General features: G+C 32.7%; 1 pseudogene; it reads right to left on the reverse strand.

Annotated features, from left to right (window-relative positions):
- Positions 209-1,034, reverse strand: LOC107637896 (annotated as a pseudogene).

The following is an 11,621-nucleotide window of genomic DNA, read 5'->3' on the forward strand; positions in this document are numbered from 1 at the left end:
GAAGATCATTGATAAAACCCTTAAAATCTATACATGATAAATCCTAAAAACGGAATTTATCAACCACCAGTCAGACCGGTTGGACCAGTAGACTAATGACTAGAGCAGTTTGATGACTGGTCCGGTTTTTAGAACCTTGGTTTTAAGCCTTTTATTACCTTTACTTTTGGGTAAACTACAAAATATTCGACTTTNNTTTGATTAAATAGTTATTTCTAACCATAAAAGATTCATACGCTGACAAAATTGATTATGAAAAAACTAAATGTACTTTATACTCTTGAAAGATGAATTATGTTCAATAAAAAATATTCAACTGTTAAATTTTTGTTGACTCCGTTTAAAAAATACATTAAATTCTAAAACTAACCCCACCCCCAATCATTTTCAACCTTCAACTCTTGCTATGCCTTGCTCTGACCCAACAAAACTTTATTAGTGCCATGCTGCCAAACATAAACAAGCTTCGTCCCAACCAGTGCTGGCCATCAAGCCTTCAACAAGAACATTTATATCATGCCAACGAAGAACTCCATGTGATGATAGTACCGACTCATAAGCACATCGTCCACCATGAAATCCCAAACACAAAGCGTCAGATCATAAGAGCAAGACACCATCAAATTCCGCACGTGCAGCGAAAACCTCACCTTCCTCACCACATACTCGTGCCTATTCATAACCGCAATTGAAACCCTAAAGATTTTCACATCCTAAATTTTGATGCTTTTATCCACCGAAACAATCACAATTATGTAGTCATCGTATTTGTTCCAATCGCAAGTTAGCACCTCGAATTTGTGAGGAGGGAACACCATGGAGGACGAAGGTTCATGAACATCCCATACGTGGAAGGTGTAGTCGTCGGAGGTAGACGTGAAGACGTCAGCATGGCGAAGGTTCTATACGGCAGAGTAGATGTAGTAGGACTGTTCCTTGAAGGTGCTGAAGGAGGAAGAGCGATCAAGGGTCCAAAGCTTGGCGATGTCGTCCCAAGAGAAGGTGAGGACGGCATAGTAGGAGGTTGAAGATGATTAGTGATAGGGTTAATTTTGAAATTTAAAGTATGTTTTAGACGGAGTCAATAAACATTCAATGATTGGATATTTTTGTCGAATATAATTCATATTTCAAGGATATAAAGTTCATTTAGTTCTTCTGTGAGTAGTTTTTGTCAACGCCTGATTTTTTTATGGTTAGAAATAGTTATTTACTCATATATTTTTAAAAATTATTTTAGAATTCGGATTTTGATAGAATTTTTTTAAGAATAATTAGAAAAATAAAATATTTTTATTTTTAAAATTTAGCGATTTTATGCTAAATAGATTTTTTTTTATTTTTTGGTAAATGGCGAATAATATAAAAAAAATGAAAAGAAAACCTAAAAATCTACCTTTTATCATTTTTTAAATAATTATTTAAATATTCTCACAAAATGTTGAATCAAATACTTAAACGATTTATCAAAAATAAAATTTATTTTTCACATATAAAAGACTGTATTATTTAAAAAAATGAATAAATTCTAGAAATTTAATTTTTATCTTATTTTTTATATGTATGTTTTAAATAGTTATTCAAATATTATTACATTAATTTGAATAAAATACATAAATAGTTTTACAAATACAAAAATAATTTGTCACATAATATTCTTTTTGGTTATTTTGTCGCATTATAAATATTTTGAGAATATTTTTATCGTTATCACAAGTAACAAGTATTTTTTTTTCAGTATATTCAATAATCGAAAATAATTTTGATGTTTTTCTTATTTTTCTAATATTTATTTTTTTGTTTTTTTTTTTTGAAAAAAATTATTTTAAAAAATTTTCTTCAGTAAAGATTATTAAAATATTGATTTAACTATTGCGTTTTTTTTCATAATGTGAAATAATTCAATCAATATATGATTCAAATAATGTTCCAAATCAAACCATGCTATAATTTTTTGGACAAATCTAAATACTATTACAAGTAATATATATAAAAGTTTTTTAGTTAATTCAATAAGCAAATTTTCTAAATATGACAAGATCATATACTTAAATGTATATAAACAAGTATACACTTAAGTAGTGTTTGTTTTTAGAGAGTGAAACTAAGATGGGGAGACTGAGATTTAGTATTGTAAATTTGTATTTAGTAGTCAAAACTAAAATTACTGTCATGAGATATAAAATTTCAGTATTTTTGGTACTTCTAAAAAAATGAGGACAAAGAAAATTGAAATTTCTGAAACTGGAGGTTGAAGCTTTAACAATATTTTTTTTTCCAAAAATACTCTTATATAATTTTTTAAATTCCAAATCTACTGCTCAATTTTTATATTTATCTTAAACCAAATATGATATTTAGACATAACTCATTAATCTAGCACATTTTATACTAAACACAATATAAAGACTTAATTTAATTTTTATTTCTTAATCTCTATCTTTTAGTCTCAATCTCTCTTTTAATCATAGTCTTAAGGAGAGATTATTGCAAATCAAATAACCAAAAATTAGAAAGAATATTTTCGAAGGATACATATATATGATATAATAATGATTTGGATATATTTTCATTACAATACCCCTCAACTTAAAGTTTATAGTTTTTTAATGGCCCAACTTATTCAAGAGTGATGCAAAATTTTCAGAACACAAATAAAGTTTTGGTAAAATATTAAACTTTTATGCTATTTTTTAATTTAATCGAGTAAGAAACAATGTATCACAAATCAAAGTCTTATTTAAGGATTTATTATTAATTAATAAATTATTACAGAAAAAATGTAAAATTTGAAACATTTATTTAAACAAAACAGATGAATAAATTATCACCCAACCAACTTAAGTTGGTTAAAGCCTTGATAAATATGTCAGCAAGTGTGAATAGGAAAATAAAAGGGGAGAGTCTAATTTTAACCAATAACATCTTAGATGTGCTTGCTATGTTCAACGAACATGGGGTTATTATTAGCAATGTGGAGTGGCTTGACTATTATTATTGGTGGCCTATCACAAGTTTTATAGGTTGTCTTGTATTTAACATGGCCATCCACGTTTGATCTCAAAATCATTGCGTTACTTGGTTTAAGGTAGCGTTTGTTTTGGGTACCGAGACATAGACTGGGAAACTGAGATTTAATATCATGTTTGTTGGTTTAGAGATTGGTACTAAAATTTTTGTCTCTATCCTCAAAATTTGAGTATTTTAGTACCTCCAAAAAGTATGGACAGAGGGGACTAAAATTTTTAGAGATAGCGACTAAAACTTTAATAACATTTTATACCTAAAATACCTTCATTTTAATTAATTAATTCCAATTTTACCCTTTGTACAAATTAAATTAGAATTTTATTCTTGTTTCAATTTTTGTCTCCTACTTTGCACCAGACAGAATACTAAAATTTATTTCAATTTCTGTCTCTTAACTCTGTCTCTCAGTTTTAGTCTTTTCATCTCTATCTCTCCACCAAACACTACCTTATTGTTAGAGAAATAATGCTACAGCACCGATACAATTTATTATTTTTAGTTAGCAGTGTGTCAGTCAAATTTAAAAATATTAATTATAAGTATAGTATTAAGCTGCTAAAATTTAAAAATATTAATTATAAGTATAGTATTAAGCTGCTAAAAATATTTAGTGACTTTTTATTTAACTTTTTAATGTAACTTTAAAAAGTTTGTCTTTTAACAAGTTTTAAGTTAGATTAGACAGAAAATAGATTCTTTTAATTTTTTTTTAACAATTGAGAGAGTAAAGTGTAATTTTTCACCATTAATTTTATAAGCGAAACAATATATATATATATATCACATTTTATTTCCTCAACTTTTTTTAACAATTGAGAAGATCTATTCCCGACTAGACATATTATGTGTTAAATCACCTATAGGAGATGTAAGTTAATTGGCTACATTAAGGATTAATATAATTTTCATTTGTTTTTTTAGGCTCTCTTAAATTTTTTATCGAATTTTTTATGTTTTCTAGTGGTTTTTCATAATTAATCAAATATTTAGAGTTATGTTAGTATTATTGTATTTTCAGGTACTTTTATCTCAAAATAATAATGCATTAAAGCATTTTTTAGCCAAAAAAAATACAAAATTAATTTAAGAATGGTCCAACCGGACCTAAAAGATATCAAACCGGATGTCCAACCTTCAAACATGGACGCTCGGCACCTCCTCTCCAAGCACACACACGCCTGGTGGCCCATTCCATAAGCCTGACGTATCTCACTCCAAGCCCGACATCCCTCCTCCATTTGCAACACACAAACCCGGCATCCAACCTTCCTTGGAGGTGCAATTTGGGCCAATGCCCACAATTGAGGATGCAAGCCCGGCGTTCCCTAGCTCAACTCCCATGATGCAATATTTATTAAGGCTCAAATTCATTATACAAATCATTAGAAGTCTTAATCACATCCCAAGATTAAAGATTCAAGAGATTAGTTATCATTAAGTCCTTCTAGAAATATAAAGATTTGGTTGTTAGAATTTGTTTTTAGATTAGATTTGAATTATTATTTTAATTTAAATTTGAAGTGCGTAGTTAGCTACCTTATCTTTCCGAATGATAAGACTAGGGTTAGTTTTGAATCTGAATTCTAGATAGAACTTAAGATATAAATAAGTGAACCTTGTTCACAAGAGGGAATCATCCATCAGAGGATCATTCTCTCATAATTAGGATTAGTTTTTTTTCTATCATGAGTCACTAAACCTCCTCGTTGAAGGTTAGGAGCTTTGTTTGATTTTAGGATTAATAATGTAAGTGTTTTCTTTATTTAAATTCATGCTTTTTTTACTTTTTCAAGATTGAGTTTTGTTCTTCATCAATAAGGGTTAGAACTATTAGGAAATATTCTAAAGTTGTCTTGAATTCTGATTTTGTATTTGGGAAAGTTAATTTTGGAATTAGCTTAAAACTCATCTCATAATCTTCACTTATCTAGAGTTAGTTTGAATAAGTGACATATAATTTGGCTAGTAATAGTTCTTGAAGATTGTGTGGCAATAGAATTGAAACTATTCTTTACCTCTTCTCTCGATTAGTTGACCAAGAAATTGATAATTAATTGGGTTTAGAGAAATTAAATTACCAAGGAATTAGGGTTTGATTAAAATGATTTGCTGTGAAAAGAGTTTTGTATGAATTGAATAAGAAATCATAAGCATTGTTCATCCAAGAATCAAACATCTCAGAGGCCTTCAACATTCTCATTTATTGATTTTCTTCCAACTTCACGCATTCTCCCAAGTTTTTTCTTCTATTTCTTTTTTTCTTCAAGATCCACAATCCAAAATATAAGGTTTGATCGATCTAACTAGATATTTAATTAAATATTGCTTGCCCCCAATTCGTTAATCCTCGTAGAAATGATATCTACTCATCGTGGTATTACTTGAATGATCCGGTGCACTTGTCGATATCCGTGAGCTCAAATTTTCACTCATCAATATTTTGGCCCCATTGTCGGGAATAATTGAGATTGACAACATACATCCGGTTAAATCCTAAATTAGATCTTGTTTAATTTTTCTATTATATTCTTTTCTTTTCTTTTCTTTATTTTGTTTAGATTTTTCTTTTCTTCCTTCTTTACTCTGTTATTCCGCAAGGTACATTTGATCTCTTTGTGTGTTTGTGCATGCAAGAAAAAAAAGGAAAGAAAGAATGGCAGCAGATAATAAAAGCTTAGTCTGATAAAGGAAAGATATCGCTTTCTTTTCCCAAAAAGAGAGCGGATCATTCCTTGAAGTGTGGAAGAGGTACAAAAAACTTTTCGGAGGATGTCCACACCATGACCTACCCGAATGGCTTCTGATATAATTCTTTTATGATGGAGTCTCTCAAGGCTCAAGGACCACTATTGATTCATTGGCTGGAGGTGCATTACAAAAAAAGGGCAACTAAAGAGGCATTAGTAGTGATAGAGGACAACACTGAAAGGTGCCATAAAATAATCTGACTCCCGACCTAGAAGATTCAACGTCAAGCTAGTGATGTTAAAGAAGCGCTTGTTGTGAGGCAACTCAACCAAGGTTAGTTTTAGTTTTTCTTTTCTACTTTAAGTTACATTGCATCTTTAGTTACATTCTTTATTTTGCATGCATGCATAGTCACAGACATGCTCCATAAGCCCAGCGTCCCCTTCATTTGGCGCATCCACGCCCGGCGGCTACCCTTAAAAGCCCAACGTATCTATGCATGTTGAGAAGCCACGCCCGGCGGCCATCCTTGGAAGCCTGGTGTTTGGCATGGGCACGTTCCCAAGGAGCAAACTAAGCATTAAATTCCCGACGTATCACTTTTCTATTTTCAAAAATTAGGCTTAGATTTTGATAATGTCATGCATATTTAAAGCTTCTAATTTCTTTTTATTGTCTTGTATTTGAGTTATCACCATGCATGCATGACACATCACTTCAATTACTCATCTAGCATGCATGTGTTTATCTTTCCTAAACCCTTCCGTTGTCATATTTTCACATGTACTCACATGCATTCATAATTTCAACTCTCAACTGTTGGAACCTTGGCATTTAGCTCTTGATTTTTGATGATTCTCTTTGCATAGCATGCACACCACACACCAATTCATGCATCCACCACCACACCCCCACTTCATGTTTCCCTATAAATGCATGCATAAACCATCACTCACTCCACACACTATACAGTCTTCTTCTTCCATACTTCATTCTCAACTCGTATCCAAAATTCTAAGTTTGGTGTCAGATATCATTCTGTGGTTTAAAATATCATTCAAAGATGTCTTTGTTCAAGAAGAAAAAGGGTAAGGAATTGGCTATTCCATCATATAACACTCACTGGTTTTGTTCCCTACTTCATTAATAACACTACAATGAATAGTTGATAAATAAAGCAATCAACCTAGAAGTGAAATTTGATTTGAAATTTGGAGAATATTCAGAGATTTCAAACGAAATAGCAAGGAGGAAATGGAAGATCTTGGCTAACCCTTCAGAACTAATGGGAGCCACATTAGTCCGAGAATTCTATGCAAATGCATGGAGAACAATTGAAGATGTAGCTCAAGAACCTCCGTTCAAGAGCTATGTAAGAGGTAAGAGTATTGATTTTGGTTCTAAGAATGTTTGAAGAGTCCTCCGCATCCCTCCTCAACCTTACAATTTGGGGGATGACTACTATGACTATGGGGTAAGCTAAGGCTGACTGGTGACAAAAAGTTGGGGAAATTCTCTAAAATATATGTGTCCCAGGGACGCAGTGGAGGTTGAGTATAAGTGAAGAGCCACTCCAACTTAAAAGAACTAAACTCATTCCCGTTGCTAAAGAATGGTTAGATTTATTCAACATAACACTATTCTAACCTTTATCCATTCTGAAGTAACAGTGAAGAGGGCAGTATTCAGTCACTCCGTCATGAGGGGAGAAGAAGTAAGGGTAGCGAAACTCATCCCTTACTATATAAGTGTCTTTGTGGAAAACAAGACAACAAGGATAAAACTTGGATTTTTGGGTATCATCCACCAGTTGTTCCAAGCGGCCGGAGTATCCATTAAAGATGACATTTTTGTTAGGCATGAAAGGCCCATCACCAAGGTAGTGATGGAGAGAGCCGCAAGAAGGTACATCCGTGGGGACCAAATGAGAGAACCACAACAACATTCTCCCCCTCCTCTTCAAGCACCTGAGATTCCTCCTCTTCCTGCACCAGAATTCTAAGCAGGGCCGAGTCAACCTCAAGCTCAAGGGGTTAACTTGCAACAATTCTATAGAGAATTCCAACAGTTTCAGTTGGACATGAAACAACGTCACCTGGAAATAAGGTTTAAGCTCAACTATCTCTGCATGACCATGCACGATACACATCCTCAAGTCATGTCATATCTAGAAGCTCGAGCTAGAGTGGAACAATCTGACAGGGAAAAAGAAGCTCAAAAAATACGAGAAGAAGAGCTTTAAAAACAACAAGTGTGGCATGCTCGAATGGAAGAGGTGATAGTTGAAACAAAAGATGAGGAGAGTAGTGAAGATGAGTGAGTGGTGTTTTGGTGAATTCTCTTTTCTGGTGATGGTTAGTTATTTCTTTTTCCTTTTGTTATTTCTTTTTCCTTTGTTTTCATTTTTCTATTTTTATTTGTTTTCTTTTTCTTTTTCTTACATGCATACCATAGTCTGTTTACTTTTTCTTTTTCTTCTATGCTTGTACCTCCAATGATCCTTTTGTAATGGAGGATATCTTAATAAAAAAAATTGAATAATAAATTTAAAACAAAAGTGGTGGTGCTTAAGAATATGTGGTTACATTTGAGAAATTTTAAGATAATTAAATCTTGATGAAATGGAAGGGGAATCTTCAAAAATAAAGCTTTGAAGAAGTATTATGAGAATTTGACGATCAATTCCTTGAAGTAGTGAAAAAAAAGTCTGGAAAGATAAAAGAATTTCAAAAATTGTAAGGCTTTGAGCACCAATGACTAGGGCCCAGTTGTGTGCTTATGATGTTTGTGTTTCAAGGAAAGACTTGGACAAGTAAATTTGAGGGGTGCTTTATCACCCGATAACTTGAGTCAACTGAATCAGGATTATCGAAAGCCCGCTTAAAGAGTCGCCTTAAGATAAAACATTTAGAGTCCAAAGAGGCTTTGGGCATTGAAGTATGGATCAATAATTTTCTAGTTATGTGCTTGTGGTGTAATTGTGTCAAGGAGAGGTTTGGATAATTAGATCCGAATGGTGCTTTATCGCCCAGTAACTTGGGCCAACTAGTCCGGGATTATCGATTAAAAGCCCATTAATTAAGAGCTACGTTGTAACAGAACACATAGAGTCAAAAGTATCAAAGATCTTTCCCTGAATTAAATGTGAAGTAACTGTCTTCAAGTCATATAATCTCAAAAGAATTCTTATAATACAATTTGGATCTAGGTTTTTGGAAACTCAAACCCTAAGTATGCAAGATTCATCAAAGATAAGAGAAGGCGAATGTAATCACAAGGATTATCATAAATCCCACTTTTTGAAAATTAATTTTGCAAACTCTTTAATTCTTTTCAAATTAAGATAAACTCTATTTACTTTTGTTTTTTCTTGAGGACAAGAAAAGTTTTAAGTTTGGTGTTTGATACAAGGATTTATACTGGTTCGGAATTCCACAAAATATTTCCATTGTTAGTATTGTCCAAACCAATAGTCAATCCTCAAATCAAACTAAATTTGGTTTTGTCACAAGTACAAACCCCAATGAAAATTAACCGAAGTATTTAAACCTCGGATCGTCTCACAAGGAATTGCAATGAAGTGGTCAATTATTGGCTATGAAAATGCAAGGGGTTTGATTATATATTTTTGCAAGAAAATAAAGGGCAAGAAAAATTAAATGACAAGAAAGTAAAATGATAAGAACTAATTAAATAAAAGAAAAGAACTTTTGGCTAGGCATAGGTAATTGAGATCACCATCCTTGTCTACAAACCAAATATTGATAATTATGAGGAACCAAGCTCATTAAGTGTACTTCTATACTTGAAGTATATCAAATGGCTTAATCAACATCAACCCATAAGTCCCAACCTATCTACTAATTAGATTAGTAGTGGGTTAGTGTCAATGCGTATCAAATTGATCACCAAGGGTTCTCAAATCACCAATTCAATGAGACCCAATGACTCAAGGTCACTCAATTCCCTTAGCCTAGGCCAAGAGTCAAGAAAACTAATAAAAAATTAGTGTAAACATTTTATCAAACAACTAGAGTGCAATAAAAGCAAACATCACAAAATGCTAGAATTAGTGAAACCCATGACAACCACAAGCAAGAAATCAACAATAACAACTAAGATAAACATAAAAGGGCATGGAAACATAAGATTGCATTCAAAGAAATCAAGATCCAACAATGTTCATCAACATAAAAGAGAGTAAAATAAGAAATTAACAAGAAAAACTAAGAAGATTAAGACAATAGAACACTAAAACATAAAGAGAATTGAAATCAAAACAAGAATTGAAAGAGAAAATTGAGAGAGATTAACCTAAACTACCCTAAATTCTAGAGAGAAGGGAGAGCTTCTCTCTCTAGAATTCTACCCGAAAACATGATGAAAATTAAACTATGACTACTTGGTTCATTCCCCCCACAATCCTTGGGTTCAATAGCATCAGAAATGAGTTGGATTGGGCCCAAAATGAGCTGCAAATTACTGGCCATGATTTCACTTTAGTGAATCACGCTGCTCCATCGGCATGCACGCGTACAGTGCACGTGTGCATCCCTAGACGTCAGGAAAATATGGAAAATTTTATATCATTTTGAAGCCCCAGATGTTATCTTTCCAATGCAACTGGAACTGCCTCATTTGGACCTTTGTAGCTCAAGTTATGATCGATTGAGTGCGAAGAGGTCAGGCTTGACAGCTTTGCGGTTCCTTCATTTCTTCATGGGTTCTCCCACTTTGCATGCTTTTCTCCTCACTTCTTCCATGCAATATACTCCTTATGAACCTGAAATCACTCAACAAACATATCAAGGCATCGAATGGAATTAAAGTGAGTTAAATTTAGCTATTTTAAGGCCTAAAAAGCATGTTTTCACACTTAAGCACAAATTTAGGGAGAATTACAAAACCATGCTATTTCAATGAATAAATGTGAAAAAAGTTGATAAAACCACCCAAATTAAGCACAAGATAAACCACAAAATCGGGGTTTATCAGTGTTGTGATGACACATCATCTTAAGTAGTTTTTAGGGTCATTTTTCATTTGTTTTCTTAGGTTTTCTTAGATTTTTAATCGAATTTCTTATGTTTTCTAATGGATTTTCATAACTAATCAAATATTTGAAGTTGTGTTAGTATTTTGTGTTTTTAGGTATTTTTGTCTCAAAATAATTAAGGATTAAATCCTTTTTAGTAAGAAAATTCAGAACCAATTCAAAGACAGTCCAACCAGGCCTAAAAGGCATCAAACCGGACGCCAAGCCTTCAAGCATGGATGCCCAGCACCTCCTCTCCAAGCACACACATGCCCGGCGGCCCATTCCATAAGCCTGGCATCCCCTTTAATTAAACACATAAGCCCAGCATCTCACTCCAAACCCGGCATGCAACCTTCTCTAGAGGTGCAATTTGGGCCAACACCCACATTTGAGGATGCAAGCCCAGCATTCCCTAGCTCGACTCCCAGAATACAATATTTATTAAGGCCCGAATTTATTATAAAAATCATTAAAGCCTTAGTCACATCCCAAGATTAAAGATTCAAGAGATTAGTTATTATTAAGTCCTTCTAGAAATATAAAGATTTGGTTGTTAGAATTTGTTTCTAGATTAAATTTAAATTATTTTTTTGATTTGAATTTGAAGTACGTAGTTATCTATCTTATCTTTCTGAATGATAAGATTAGGGTTAGTTTTGAATTTGAATTCTAAATAAAACTTAAGATATAAATAAGTGAACCTTGTTCACAAGAGGGAATCATCATCGGAGGATCACTCATAATTAGGATTAGTTTCTTTTCTATCATGAGTCACTAAACCTCCCCGTTGAAGGTCAAGAGCTCTGTTTGGTTTTAGGATTAATAATGTAAGTGTTTTCTTTATTTCAATAATGCTTCTTTATTT

The sequence above is a fragment of the Arachis ipaensis genome, chromosome B04 (assembly GCF_000816755.2).
Source record: "Arachis ipaensis cultivar K30076 chromosome B04, Araip1.1, whole genome shotgun sequence".
Taxonomy (NCBI): Eukaryota; Viridiplantae; Streptophyta; class Magnoliopsida; order Fabales; family Fabaceae; genus Arachis; species Arachis ipaensis.